Here is a 16,313-nt window from a genome sequence, read left to right as displayed (position 1 = left end):
TGTTAGCTCTTCTCTAAATGTTTGATAGAATTCACCTGGGAAGCCATCTGGTCCTGGACTTTTACTCACTGGAAGATTTTAATCACAGTTTCAATTTCATTACTTCTGATTGGTCAGTTCATATTTTCTATTTCTTCCTGTTTCAGCCTTGGAAGGTTGTACTTTTCTAAGAATTTGTCCATTTCTTACAGGTTGTCCATTTTATTGGCATATAATTGCTTGAAGTAGTCTCTTATGATCCTTTGTATTTCTGTGATGTCAGTTGTAACTTCTTTTTCATTTCTAATTTTATTGACTTAAGTCCTCTCCCTTTTTTCTTGATGAGTCTGCTAAAGGTTTATCGATTTTGTTTATCTTTTCAAAGAACCAGCTTTTAGTTTTATTGATCTTTGCTCTTATTGTCTTCATTTCTATTTCATTTATTTCTGCTCTGACCTTTATGATTTCTTTCCTTCTACTGTCTTTGGGTTTTGTTTGGTCTTCTTTCTTTAGTTGCTTTAGGTGTAAGGTTAGGTTGTTTATTTGAAATTTTTCTTATTTTTTGAGGTAGGAATGTATTGCTATAAACTTCCCTCTTAGAACTGATTTTGCTGCATCCCAAACGTTTTGGGTCATTGTGTTTTCACTGTCATTTGTTTCTCTGTGATTTCCTCTTTGATTTCTTCAGTGATCTCTTGGTTATTTAGTAGCGTATTGTTTAGCCTCCATGTTTTTATATTTTTCACAGTTTTTTCCCTGTAATTTATTTCTAATCTCATAGCGTTGTGGTTGGAAAAGATGCTTAATACAATTTCAATTTTCTAAAACTTACCGAGGCTTGATTTGTGACCCAAGATGTCCATCTATCCTGGAGAATGTTCCATAAGCACTTGAGAAGAAAGTGTATTCTTCCGCTTTCTGGTGGAATGTCCTATAAATATCAATTAAGTCTATTTGATCTATTGTGTCATTTACAGCTTGTGTTACCTTATTTATTTTCTGCCTGGATGACCTGTCCATTGGTGTAAGTGGGGTGTTAATGTCCCCCACTCTTATTGTGTTACTGTCAATTTCCTCTTTTAAGGCTGTTAGCATTTGTCTTATGTATTCAAGTGCTCCTATGTTAAGGTGCATAAATGTTTACAATTGTGATATCTTCTTCTTGGATTGATCCCTTGATCGTTATGATTGTAATAGTCATATGATCGTTGTCTCTTGTCATAGTCTTTATTTTAAAGTCTATTTTGTCTGATATGAGTATTGCTATTCCAGCTTTCTTTTGATTCCAATTTGCATGGAATAACTTTTTCCATCCCCTCACTTTCAGTCTGTATGTGTCCCTAGGTCTGAAGTGGGTCTCTTTTAGACAGCATATATACGGGTCTTGTTTTTGTATCCATTCAGCTAGTCTGTGTCTTTTGGTTGGAGTATTTAATCCATTTACATTTAAGGTAATTATCAATATGTATGTTCCTGTTATTTTCTTAATTATTTTGGGTTTGTTATTGTAGGTCTTTTCCTTCTCTTGTGTTTCCTGCCTAGAGAAGTTCCTTTAGCATTTGTTGTAAAGCTGATTTGGTGGTGCTGAATTCTCTGAGTTTTTGCTTGTCTGTAAAGCTTTTGATTTCTCTGTCAAATCTGAATGAGATCTTTGCTGGGTAGAGTAACCTTGGTTGTAGGTTTTTCCCTTTCATCACTTTAAATATGTCCTCCTGCCACTCCTTTCTGGCCTGCAGAGTTTCTGCTGAAAAATCAGCTGATAACCTTATGGGGATCCCCTTGTAGGTTATTTGTTGATTTTTCCTTGATGCTTTTAGTATTTTTTTCTGTGTATTTAATTTTTGTTAGTTTGATTAATATATGTCTTGGCATGTTTCTACTTGGGTTTATCCTGTATAGGGCTGTCTGCACTTCCTGGATTTGATTGACTGTTTCCTTTCCTATGTTAGGGAAGTTTTTAACTATAATCTCTTCAAATATCTTCCCAGGCCCTTTCCCTTTCTCTTCTTCTTCTGGACCCCAATAATTCGAATGTTGGTGTGTTTAATGTTGCCCCAGAGGTCTCTGAGACTGTCCTCATTTCTTTTCATTCTTTTTTCTTTATTCTGCTCCTCGGCAGTTATTTCCACCATTCTATCTTCCAGCTCACTTATCCATTCTTCTGCCTCAGTTATTCTGCTCTTGATTCCTTCTAGTGTATTTTTCATTTCAGTTATTGTATTGTATGTCACTTTTTGTTCTTTAGTTCTTCTAAGTCCTTGTTAAACATTTCTTGTATTTTCTGGATCTATGCCTCCATTCTGTTTCCAAGATCTTGGATCATCTTTACTTTCATTACCCTGAATTCTTTGTCAGGTAGATTGCCTATTTCCTCTTCATTTATTTGGTCTTGTAGGATTTTACTTTGCTCCTTCATCTGCAACATATTTCTCTGTCATCTCATGTTGTCTAACCTACTGTGTTTATGGTCTCTTTCTGCAGGCTGCAGGGTTGTAATTCCTTTTGCGTCTGCTGTCTGCCGCCTCATGAGTGAGGTTGGTCTGGGGGCTCATGTAGGCTTCCTCGTGGAAGGGACTGCTGCCTGCTCTCTGGTGGGTGAAGCTGAATCTTTTCCCTCTGAAGGGCAGGGCCATGTCAGGTGGTGTTTTGGGTGTTTGTGAGCTTACTACGACTTTAGGCAGCCTGTCTGCTGATGGGTGGGGCTGTGTTCCTGTCTTGCTGGTTGTTTGTTGTGAGGTGTCCAGCACTGGATCCTGCAGGCAGTTGTGTGGGGCCAGCTCTTGGTGTTGATATGGATACCTCCAGGAGTGCACATGCCGATTAATCTTCCCTGGGCCCGGGAATTCTCTGGTGGTCCAGCATCCTGGACTTGGCACTCCCACCCAAAAGGCCCAGGCCCAACCCCTGGCCAGGGAACCAAGAGCCTGCAAGCTGCACATTGCAGCCAGAGAGAAAAGAAAGAAAAGAAAAGAAAAAGAAAGCAAACAGACAAACAAAACCCAAGACAAATACCAAAAGCAACAGCAAAGAAACAGCAGCAACACACAGACACAGAATAAATAAATAAATAAATAAATAAAACAAGAGAACAGACAAAAGAATTTAAAAATGAGAACAGTCAATAAGGACTAAACTAACAAAAATGAAAAATGAAACAAAAACAGAAAGCAAACAAACAACAAAAGAAGCAAAGAAAACATAAAATATACACATTAAAAACAATCAAAAATTAAAAAAAACCAAAAACAAGATAAACCACAAAACAGCAAACAAGTGAAGTAAAAATAGAAAAGTAAAAAATATATATTAAAAAAAGAAAAATAATAAAAAGATAAAGAATAATAAAAGCAACAATACCAACAACTGAACAAAACGAAGCAAAGAAGAAAAGAATAACTAATAATAATATTTTCCTGGGGCCTCCTCTGTCAGTGTCCTTGCTCCCACCGTGAGCCAGAGCCATCCCCCACCTCCCCAGGAGGCCTTCCAGTACTTCTAGGTAGGTCTGGACCTGCTTTGGGCACTGTGGGGCCAGCTCAGACTCTGACCTGGCCCAACTCCCACGTGTACTTGCCCCTAAAGTCCACTGCTACGAAGGCTAGATTGGTCTCAATTGTGGGAACACTCGTCTATTCAGGTATTCCACAGATGCAGGATACCAAGCCGTTCTCCGGGATTTAATCCACAGCTTGTGTATCTGCACAGAGAGATTTTCATTCCTCTTCCGTAGTCACACCACCCCTGGGACTCAGCTTTGGTTTTGGCCCCACCTCTGCATGTGGGCCACCCTTAGGTGTCTGTTCCTTGCCCAGGCAAGAGGGAGCAAAAGCAGCGGCTGCTTTAGGCACACTTACTCACTCAGGCTGGGGAGGGGTACGACAGCTACAATTGGGTTGTGCGTGAGTTGCCTGCAGTGGCGTGGACCAGCAGGCAGTTGCAACAGACTGTGGCACACTCGTTCTGGTGGGAATCCCTCCCAGTGCCCACAGAGGCAGGCACTGATGTGTGGGGGCGGTGGCAGCCCTGCCCCCCACGTGCCTGTCAACTATGGTGCCTCGCTTTCTTTCCAGGCAGGCCATACTTCTTCTAGGGGCATTCCTGGCCATGCATCCCCTCACTCCTGTCCCCTCTGCTGTATCTGCACAGCCAACAGTGCTCCTCTCCCCATATCAGTTCTACCAACCCCTCACTTTAGCACTCAACCCCCGCCAGCATCGGCAGACTGTTGTCCCAGGCAGGGGTGCCCAGGGCTGATTCCCAAGGAGGCTTTGGGATGGGCAGCGCTCAGGCCCCAGAACCCACACGGGCGAAGGAGACCCTGGCCCGAGGGGCAGGCAGGCCCACTTAGATGGGAGCCCCTCCCAGTGCCCCCGGAGGCTGAAGAAGCTGGTGGGTGGGGAAAGGGGTTGTAATGGCGGCTCTGCCCCTTGCACACCACTCAACAATAGGCCTTGCTTCTGTGGTGTCCCAAGCTTTTTCCGCAGACTTTCCTGGTTGTGGAGCTCCTTACTCCTGTCCCTTCTGGCTATCTTTTCACAGCCAACAGCTGTCCCCTCCCTGGGTCCATGCTCCAAATCCCACTTTCCAGCACCCAGCCCCCCTTTGCAACTGGCGACTCATGACTCAGACTGGAATGCACAGAGCTGTGGTGTAGATCATGCATGCAGTTCTTACTTTGTCCTGTCTTCCACAAACCATCCACTGCATTCTCCTTTGATCCCCCGAAGTTCCTTTTCTGTCCCAGCTGATTTCCCCACCATGAGGGAGTTTTTCTGAGTGTGGGAACCTCCCCTCACCTTCAGCTTTCCGCCAGGGCTGCTGGTCCCTTTTTTGATTCCTCTTTTCTTTTTTTCTTCTTTCTTTTGTCCTACCCGGTTGTTGAGGGGATTTTTCTTGTCCTTTTAGGTGTCTGAAGTCTTCCGCTCATGTTCAGCAGGTGCTCTGTGAGAATTGTTCCATTTGTAGGTGTATTCTTGAGGTACTTGTGAGGAGCGACGAATTCCATGTCCTCCTATTCCACCATCTTGACTCCTCTACTGTTCTTTTTACTGTCACCATAGTTTTGCCTTTTCTGGAATGTGACATAGTTGGAATCATATGGTATGTAGCTTTTCACATTGGCTTCTTTCACTTAGTAATATGCATTTATGTTTCCCCGTATCTTTATAGCTCTTTTTTAAGCACTGAATTATATTCCATTGTTTGTATGTACCACAGTTCATTTATCCATTCATGCACTGAAGGATATCCTGGTTGTTTCCATGTTTTGGCAATTATTAATAAAGCTGCTGTAAACATCCGTGTGCAGGATTTTGTGTAGGCATAAGTTTTCAGCTCACTTGAGTAAATGAGCAAATACTAGGGAGTGCAATTGCTGGATTACATAGTAAGAATATGTTTAGTGTAAGAAACTGTCAAAGTATCTTCCAAAGTGGCTGTACCATTTTGCATTCCCACCAGCAATAAATGAGAATTCCTGTTGCTCCACATCCTTGGTGTGGGCCATTCTAATAGGTGTGTAGAGGTATCTTATTGTTTTAATTGCAGTTCTCTAGTGACATATGATGATGAATATCCTTTCATATACTTATTTGCCACCTTTGAATCTTCTTTTGTGAGGTGTCTGTTTATTGCTCATTTTGTAATCCAGTTGTTCATTTTCTTATTGTTGAGTTTTAAGATTTTTTGTATATTTTGAATAGCAGTCCTTTATCAGATACGTATTTTGTAAATATTTTCTTTCACTCTGGATTGTCTTATTCTCTTGAGAGTGTTCTTTGTAGAATAGAAGTTTTTAATTTTAATGAAATCCAGCTTATCAGTTATTTCTTTCATGCATCTTGCCTTTGGTATTATATCTAAAGAGTCATCAGCATGTCCAAAATCATCTAGATTTTCTCCTATGTTACTCTCTAGGAGTTTTATAGTTTTGCATTTTACATTTAGATGTGTGGTCTGTTTTGAGTTAATTTTTGTGAAAGGTGTAAGGTCTGTGTCTAGATTCTTGTATGTGTGTATGTGTGTGTGTGTGCACGCCATGTGGATATTTAGTTATTCCGACATCATTTGTTGAAAACATTAGCTTTTCTCCATTATATTGTCTTTGCTCCTTTGTCAAAGATCAGTTGACTGTATTTGTTGGGTCTGTTTCTGGGCTCTGTATTCTGTTCCATTGATCTATTTTTATTCTTTTCCCAATATTATACTGTCTTGATCATTGTAGCTTTTTAGTAAGTCTTGAAGTCAGGTGGGATCAGTTCTTCAACTTTGCTGTTCTTCAATATTGTGTTAGCTTTTCTGGGTCTTTGTCTCTCCATAAAAGCTTTAGAATCAGCTTGATATCTGCAAAATAACTTGAGATTTTGATTGAGATTGCATTGAATCTATAGATCAAGTTTGGAAGAACAGAGATCTTGACAATATTGAGTTTTCCTATCCATGAACATGGACTATCTCTCCATTTATTTAGATCTTCTTTCATTTTTCATCAGAGTTTTATAGCTTCCCTGGTATAGATCTTGTCCATATTTTGCTAGATTTATGGCTAAGTATTTCATTTTGGGGGGTGTCTACATAAATGGTAATGTGTTTTCAATTTCAAATTCCACTTGTTCATTGCTGGTAAATAGGAAAACAGTTGACTTTTGTGTTAATATTAACCTTGTATCCTGCAACTTTGCTCTAATCACTTATTTCTTCCAGGAGTATTTTCCTTGATTCTTTTGGATTTTCTACTTAGATGATCATGTTATCTGCAAACAAAGATAGTTTTATTTATTTCTTCTCAATTTGTATCTTTTATTGTCCTATTGCATTAGTTGGGAGTTCCAATACAATATTGAAAAGAGTGGTGAGGAGGAAATGTCTTTGACTTGCTCCTGATCTTAGTGGGAAAGCTTTGCATTTCTCACCATTAAGGATGATGTTAGCTGTAGATTTTTTGTAGATTCTCCTCAAATTGAGGAAGTTTCCCTCTATTCCTAGTTTGTTGTGAGTTTTTATCATGAATGGGTGTTGGATTTTGTCAAGTGCTCTATCTGCTTCTATTGATATGATCATGTGACTTTTCTTCTTTAGCCTATTGATGTCATGGATTACTTTAATTGATTTTGAATGCCGAACCAGCCTTGTATACCTGGAATAAATCCCACTTGATTGTGGTGTGTAATTCTTTTTTATACATTGGTGGATTTGGTTTGCTAATATTTTGTTGAGGATTTTTACATCTATGTTCATGAGAAATATTGATTGCTCTGTAGTTTTCATGTAATGTCTTTATTTGGTTTGGGTATTTCAGGTAATACTGGCTTCATTGAATGAATTAGAAAGTATTCTGTTCGCTTCTATCTTCTGAAAGAGTTTATAGAGAATGGGTATAGTTTCTTCCTTAAACGTTTGATAGAATTCACCAGAGAACTCACCTGGGCTTGATGCTTTCTGTTTTGGAAGTTTATTGTATTGATTCAATTTTTAAACAGACACAGGCTCTTCAGATAGTCTATTTCTCCTGTGTGACTTTTGGTAGATTGTGTTTTTCAAGGAATTTGTCGATTTCATCTAGGTTATCAAATTTGTGGGCATGGAGTTATTCATAACATTTATTTATTATCCTTTTAAAGTCCATGGGAACTGTAGTGATGCCCCCTCTTTCATTTTTTGAAACTAGTATTTATGTTTTCTCTTTTCTTTTCTTAGTTAGCCTGGCTAGAGGCTTACTGATTTTATTGATTTTTCAAAGAAACAGCTTTTGGTTTTATTAATATTCTCTTTTGATTTCCTGTTTCCAATTTCATTTGTTTCTCCTCTAATTTTTATTTCTTTTCTCATGTTTACTTTAGATTTAACTGGCTCTTCTTTTTCTAGCTTCCTAAGGTGGAAGCTTGGCATACTGGTTTTAGATCTCTGGTCTTTCATAATATATGCATTTAATGCTATAAATTCCCCTCTAAACACTGCTTTCACTGTATCTCACAAATTTTGATAAGCCATATTTATTTTTTCCTCTCATTCAAAATATTTTAAAATTTCTTTTGAGATTTTTTTTGACCCATATGTTATTTAGAAATGTGTTGTTAAAGCTCCAAGTATTTGGGGATCTTCCAGTTATCCTTCTGTTTTTGATTTCTACTTTTATTCCGTTGTGATATGAGAGCAGATTATTGGATTGGATTGGTCAAAAAGTTCGGGTTTTTCTGAAACATCTTACGGAAAAACCCGAGCGAACTTTTTGGCCAACCCTATATGATATCTATTTCTTTAACTTTTTAAGGTATGTTTTATGGCCCAGAATGTAGTCTATCATGGTGAATGTTCCAAGCAAGCTTGAGAAGAATGTGTATCTGCTGTTGTTAAATGAAGTAGTCTATAGTCTGCTCTGCCTTTTGTAGAGCACTTCATATAATTCTGTTTTCTCTCCTTTCTTAGCATATCAATTATACTTTCTTTTTAATTTTTCTAGTGGTTTTCCTACAGTTTGCAATATTCATTTACAGTTATCCAAGTCCACTTTCAAATAACACTTTATAACTTCATGAGTAATGAATGTACCTTATATTAACAAAAATTTCCTGATTCCTCTTCTGTCTGTTGTATCGTTGTCGTTCATTTCATACATACACACACACGCACACACACACACACACAATATATATAATTGAATATATTGTTGCTATCATTTTGAACAAAGTATTTTCTGTTAGATACATTAAGAATGAGAAAAATAAAAGTTTTTACCTTTACTTAGTCATTCTCTGCTGCTTTTCCTTTATGTAGATCCAAATTTCTGGTTTATACCATTTTCTATCTCTCTTTTATAATTTTTTTTATAGATTTATTTATTTTTATTTATTTATTTTTGGCTGTGTTGGGTCTTCATTTCTGCTCATGGGCTTTCTCTAGTTGCGGTGCACGGGAGCTCCTCTCTGTTGTGGTGCATGGGCTTCTCATTGCAGTGACTTCTCTTGTTGCAGAGCACGGGCTCTAGGCACACAGGCTCTAGAGTGCAGGCTCAGTAGTTGTGGTGTATGGGCTTTGTTGCTCCGCGGCATGTGGGATCTTCCCAGACCAGGGCTCGAACCCTTGTCCCCTGCACTGGCAGGCAGATTCTTAACCACTGCACCACCAGGGAAGTCCCTCTATCTCTCTTTTAACATTTCTTGTAAGGCAGGACTTCTAGCAATAAGTTCCCTCAATTTTTCTTTGTCTCACAATTTGTATATTCCTTTAGTTTTGAAGAATAATTTTACAGGGTACAGAATTCTAATTTTGTGGGGTTTTTCTCTCAACACTTTAAATATTTCACGCCACTCTCCTCTTGCTTGCATGGTTTCTGAAAGGAATTGGATGAAATTCTTATCTTCCCTCCTTTATAGGTAAGGAGCAAAGATAAGAATTTCCCCTCTCTGGCTTCTTTCAAGAATTTTCTTTATTTTTGATTTTCTGCAGTTTAAATAGGACATGCCTAAGTGTAGTTTTTATTGGCATTTGTCCTGCTTGGTGTTCTCTGAGCTTCCTGGGGCTATGGTTTGGTGTCTGACATTAATTTTGGGAAATTGTCAGTCATTATTAATTCAGACATTTCTTCTGTCCCTTTCTCTCTTTTCCTTCTGGTATTCCCATTACACGCATGTTACACTTTCGTAGTTGTCCCATAGATCTTGGGTATTCTGTTCAGTTTTTTTTTTTTTCAGTCTTTTTTCTCTTTGCTTTATCAGTTTTAGAAGTTTCAATTGATGTATCCTCAAAGTCAGAGTCCTTTCTCAGCTGTGTCCAGTCTACTGATGAGCCCATCAAAGGCATTCTTCGTTTCTGTTACAGTGTTTTGATCTCTAGTGTTTCTTTTTTATTATTTCTTAGAATTTCTACATCTCTGCTTACATTGCGCACCTGTTCTTGCAAGTTGTCTACTTTTAACATTAGAGCCTTTGGTATATTAACTGTAGTTGCTTTAAATTCACAGTCTGATAATTCCAACATCTATGCCATATCTGGGTCTGCTTCCAGCGCTTGCTCTGTCACTTCAAACTGTGATTTCCCTTTTAGTATGTCTTGTAATTTTTTGTGGAAAGGTGAACATGATGTACTAGGTAAAAAGAACTGTGGTAAAGAGGCCTTTACTAGTGCAGTGGTAAGGTGTGTGGGGTAGGGGAGGCATTTTGTAGTCCTGTGATTAGGTCTCAGTCCTGGGCTTTGAGTTTCATGAGTGCTTCTCGGTTTTTTTTTACTGCTTAGGTGGTCCATGATGGCCAAAGGGGGCTGGAGTTGGAATTCCCTTCCCCCACATGGAAGGCTACAGCAGGCTGGATTTGGGCGTTTCCCTTCCCCCAGGCTGGTTAGGCTCTGAAAAAACCCCAGTAGGTTAGGTTCTGGTAAAATAGTTTCTCTTGAGGGCAGGCCTTGTTAGAAGAATTGAAAGCTCTGGCATATTTCAGAACGGTTACTTTTTTCCTCCCACTGCCTGAAGCATAGGGAATTATTTTCCCAGTTGGCACTGTGAGAACTTGATGGAGCTCCTGGAGGTAAATTCACCAAAGTACATCTCCCTCCCCCAGGACTGGATCCCTCTGGGGTTTTTCTCTCTCAGGCTTGTTCACACTGAGCCTCCAGCACTTCGTGGATTTCAGTTCCTATTTCCCTCCCAGGCATTGGCTCTTGGCGAGGTTTCAACTCTAGTAAGTTGTGGTTCTTTTAATTTGCCAGTAAGCAATTTGTCTCCAAATTTGGGGGCAGTGCTTTGCCCTGTGAACTCACTCCCTGAGGGATCTAAGAAGAGTTATTGATTTTCAGTCTGTTCATCTTTTTACTTGTTGTTAGGATGGAGTGGTGACTTCCGAGCTCTTTACTGCCAGACAGGAAACTGGACTGTCCTTTTTGTTTTTAAGAAAATGCTCTCAGCTGTCATGTTTAAAGAAGAACATACTGACAGTTTTTCTGAGGCCATGAATGGACAAGCTTTAGAAAAATTATTTAAAGAAGAGAAGCCATTGATTTATATTAATATTTGTACCTCTCTCTAATATGGTTGTAAATAAAAATTTTTAACATCTGTTATGGGTCATGAGGCATAACCATCTCTACTCATTTGGAACATTTTCATTTTCTACCTGCAGCTTCTCTTTTATACTTTAAAAATATGATTTGGATGTAGCTCAGAAGAGGCCCTTTTAATTATCCAAATCTACATTTCCTGTTAACTGCTGAGGGTCCTTACATGCAGAGATTTCTGAAGGGAGGAAATTAAACCTTTCTCAGTAGGGAGAATGCAGCTCTTAGAAAGTAGTTAATGCTGCTGAAGTTGAACATGGACCTACTGTTACTATCAGAGAAACCGCTAGTGATTGTTATGTTTTTAAGTATTACATCAGAATTTCTCTTTGGCATTTGAAATTAGAGTGGTTCTCTTGCATTGGAAGAAGATTCTGCAACTTTTGAGCATAAAAAGTTCCTTGAACAACAGTTTGGATATTTCTGTTCCCAATTCATCTCCCTACTGGAAATTTTACATAAGAATGACTTATGTTTTGAGGAGAAACATAAATTTCTATTCTGTTATCATTAACTCTCAATATATGATCAGGGTCTTTTGGATCCAATTTTAGTTTCTGTGTTTCTTTTTGTGCAGTTTTAGCTATTTGTACAGATTAATGTTTCATTGTGATTTTTATTGTTATCAGAGGTCTTCAAAAGAACAGGGAGAAAAAAATTTTTAGATATAACTAAACTTATTCTATCTTGTAACTGCTATCAGGTTTCACTGGGCCACGATCTTTTTTCTTCCTCTCTTTTGAAACATTTTGCTATTTTATCATTACTCATCAATTATTCCCAACTATGTTTGAAAGACAAATAATTATTTAAATGGAATAATGATGGAATAACTTAAAAAGAGACAATAGTGAAATATATCATCAATGAACTATTTTTCCTAGTAATACAAGGAGGTCTCTCTCTCTCTAACACACATACCAATTAGCTAAAATGAAAGAGAACATTTTTGATTATCTAAAATCCACCAGACATTGTTTTAGGAGCTGTATTTATGTAGATTATATTATTTAAATCTCACAATATACCAATATATTACTCCTGGGTTATCAGTAAAGAAACTGAAGGTCTGAGAACATACAGTGTTTTATATTTTACACTGTCTAGTACAGTAACTTATGCCATGTAAATATTCTATGTATTTCAATTAATAAATTATATTAATTTGTTCAGGTACAATGTATATTTCAGATCCATATAATATTTTGAATAAAATACATATACATTTAATTAAGTATAAAAAAATTGAGCACCTGTGCATATGAAAAATGGTCCCTGCCCTGAGACATATCTTAGCCTTGCAGAGTGCTTACACATACATTGATACATAATATCAATACAAGTTAGAAAGTTCTATGGCCTAAGGTGACTATGGATTTGCAAAAGAGGTGGGAATTTCTCCTAGTTGAAGAATCATCTGTGTTGGTAGATGGTCTTGTACGTTCATCAGTAGGGAAAATGTGTACTCCAGAAGAAGGGATTATTTCAAGCACACAGCTGAGCACAGGAAAAAGGGCAGTTTACATGTGACCAGCCAGTTGTAGGTATAAATATAATAACCTGCTCCTCTAGATTTCTGTTTTATGAAAATAATTTTTTTACTACAAAATTTGCTTTTAGATAGCAAGCATTTATTTTCTCTTATATTCTTGGGTATTTATCCTTTTTGTTTTACTTGTTCATTGTGAATTATAATCCTATATTGTAAATTAAATTTCTATGCATTTTTCTTTAATGTTAAATGTAACCCTAAAACTTTACAATTAATGTCCATAGCTCTTTCCATTTTTCATTACCACAATATTAAGGTTTCTAAAACATATCTATGAATAAATATTTACATATAATCTATTCAATTATGGAATTCCAGATTGAACATTTTTTAAAAATCCAGCAGTCGTGCCAATGATTTTTACTAATACACACACATACATACTTTTGCTCATATCAAAATTATATCTTGAAATAATTTTCTATACAGTTGACCCTTGAACAACATGAGTTGGAACTGCGTGAGTCCACTTACACGCAGATTTCAACGAATTCACTTAATAAATATATGGAAAATGTGGGGGAGATTTGTGACAACTTGAAAAAATTCACAGATGAACTGCATAGCCTAGAAATATTGAAAAAATTAAGAAAAAGGTATGTCATGAACGATTAAAATATATGTAGATACTAGTCTATTTTATCATTTACTACCATGAAATATGCACAAATCTATTATAAAAAGTTAAAATTTACCAAAATATATGCAAACACAGATTGTATGTGGAACCATTCATAGTCGAGAGAAATGTAAACAAGCATAAAGATGCAGTATTAAACCATGATTGCATAAAGATAACTGTGATACACACTGTACTACGGTAATACTTTCCTAGCCATTTCCTGCTGCTGTAGCAGTGAGCCCAAATGTAGTGCACATCTGCTTAAAACGCTGTGACACCAGTCACCTCTGCATGAGCACTTCGTCTTTCCACTAAGTGGCATATCACAGTAGAAAGTTCTTTCTTGCGGTTCTCATGTATTCAGTTGGCCAAAAAGTTCGTTCGGTTTTAAGTAAAAATAAAAGACGCGTTTTTCATTTTTACCAGAATTTTATTGAACAAAGTATTCACTAACTGAACGAATTTTTTGGCCAGCCCAATATTTTCCATAATATTCAGTGCAATACCATAAACCCTGAATAGCACCATGGGACCCACAAAGTGCCACTCGTGATGTTGGAAGTGCTCCCAAGAAATAAGTCATGCTTGGTATGTACCATAGATTGAGGTCTGCAGCTAAAGTTGCCACCATTTCAAGATGGATGAATCCAACCATTGTTTAAAAGAAAAAAGAGAAGGAAAGGAAATTTGTGAAGCCGTCACTGTGGTTACACCAGCATGTGCAAAAACCTTGCACTTTTTGTGCAGTACCTTTTTATCTTGAATTGAAGATGTGGCCTTAATGTGGGTGCAGGTTTGCTATCAGAAGGACATACCTTAGACTCTAATATGATTCAAGAAAAAGTGAGGTCATTATTTGACAACTTAAAGCAAATGGAAGGTGAAGGATCTAAAGTTGGAGAATTTAATGCCTGCAAAGGATGGTTTGATAATTTTAGAAAGAGGTTTGGCTTAAATGTCAAGATAACAGGAGAAGCAGCTTCTGCTGACCAAGATAACAGGAGAAGCAGCTTCTGCTGACCAAGAGGCAGGAGACAAGTTCCCAGGCACCATTAAGTCACTGAGGAGAAAGGATGTCTGCCTGAACAGATTTTTAATGCAAACGAAAGTCCGTTCTGGAAAAAAATGCTGCAAAGGATATTTGTTAGAAAGGAAAAGAAGCGAGTATCAGGATTTAAAGCAGGAAAGAATAGGCTAACTGTATGATTTTGTGCAAATGCAGTTGGGTTTATGATCAGAACTGCCCTTATCCATAAAGCTGCGAACCCATAAGACTTGAAGGGAAAAGATAAACAGCAGCTGCCAGTCTTTTGGTTGTACTACTAGAAGAAGGCCTGGATGACAAGAAGCCTTTTTCTGGATTGGTTTCATCTGTGCTTTGTCACTGAAGTCAGGAAGTACTTTGCCAGGAAGGGACTGCCTTTTAAAGTTCTTCTGATATTAGACAATGCCCCTGGCCACCCAAAACCCCATGAGTTCAACACTGAAGGCATCAAAGTGGCCTACTTGCCCCCCAAACACAATGTCTCTAATTCAGGGGGTCATAAGGACCTTGTAATGCTCATTACTCACAGTGCTCTATGGAAAGGATTGTCAACGCTGTGGAAGAGAATACTGATAGAAAGTCGTGAAAGTCTGGAAGGATTATACCATTGAGGATGCCATTGTTGTTATAGAAAATGTTGTGAGAGCCATCAAGCCTGAAACAATAAATCCCTGCCGGAGAAGATTGTGACCAGATGTTGTGCATGACTTCACAGGATTTACGATGGAGCCAATCAAGGAAATCATGAAAGAGATTGTGGATAAGGCAAAAAGGGTAGGGGGTGAAGAGTTTCAAGATATGGATCTTGGAGAAATTCAAGAGCTAAGAGACACCACACCAGGGGAATTAACAGATGAGTGCTTCTGAACCAGGGCTAGATGAGGAAGAAGATGTAGAAGAAGCAGTGCCAGAAAACAAATTGACATCAGACAAGCTGGCAGAAGGTTTCCGAATATTCAAGACGGGTTTTGACTTTTTACAACATGGACTCTTCTATGATATGGGCTAAAGCAAAACAACAGGAACGCTTCTACGATACAGGCGCTGAAACTAAAGCAAACGGTGGAAGAAGGGTTGGTACCATATAGAAACATTTTTGGAGAAATGAAAAAGCAAAAAAGTCAGACAGAAATTAAGATGTATTTCTGTAAAGCTACACCAAATGTGCCTGCCTCTCCTGTCTCCCCTTCCATCTCCTCCACTTTGTCTGCCTCTGCCACCCCTGAGACAGCAAGTCCAACCCCTCCTCCTCTTCCTTCTCCTCGGCCTAGTCAGCGTGAAGTTGACAAGGATGAAGACCTTTATGATGATCCACTTCTACTCAATGAATAGTAAATAATCATCTTGCCATACAGTTAATAAACTTATCTGTTGTGTATTATGAGAATATCTTCGTATGAAAATGGAATACCTGTATGGCAAGTACTGTATGAGACTTTTTGTGTCCTCATCATCATCAGTGCCCAAGTATTCATAATGTAGAACATTGTGTGCAAGGTGTATATTGAAGTGGATAGCCTAACCTTATATAGGCATAAGGTGAGTGATATTTAACATAAAAGTAATAACATGTTAGTTTTCTTACTGTCTTATGCCTTCGCTTTCAAAGAATTATATTACCATACAGTATGTCTCTCTTTCTCTCTCTCATAATTGGAGATACTGCATATCAACGTATCATCACAAGTAAGGGTTTTTTAACAAAATGTAACAGTGTTTCCCATCCTGTCTTAAGAGTATGACTGTACTACTCTATGCCATAAAAATGTGACAACCATTCATTCATTAGTGTATAGGAAAGGCTACTGTGAAACAATCATATCGATTACACTAGGCAACCATAAAGCAGTCATGTTGCTGTTTCTTTGTTAAACATGAATTTCTTTTTCACATTATCTTTTAATTTTTGATGTCTAGTGTTAGTAATACGTATGACATCTACAGTGTTTTGTATCATAGAAGACATTATTGCTGTAGGTACTGACAGGCAGAGGATTCATCTTGTAAACAGATAACTTACAGCATTGATATATACAGTACAGTACTGTAAATGTTTTTTCTCTTACTATTTG

At 37.9% G+C, this 16,313-nt stretch overlaps 1 protein-coding gene across 1 annotated transcript in view; it reads left to right on the top strand.

The window, feature by feature from the left end:
* The window catches only part of ZCWPW2 (zinc finger CW-type and PWWP domain containing 2), a 139,336-nt gene that overhangs the window by 98,854 nt on the left and 24,169 nt on the right, over window positions 1-16,313 (top strand). The window lies entirely within an intron of this gene.

This window comes from Eschrichtius robustus, chromosome 12 (assembly GCF_028021215.1).
Source record: "Eschrichtius robustus isolate mEscRob2 chromosome 12, mEscRob2.pri, whole genome shotgun sequence".
Taxonomy (NCBI): Eukaryota; Metazoa; Chordata; class Mammalia; order Artiodactyla; family Eschrichtiidae; genus Eschrichtius; species Eschrichtius robustus.
The sequence above is the reverse complement of the archived record's forward strand: the minus strand, read 5'-3'. Positions and strand labels throughout refer to the sequence as shown.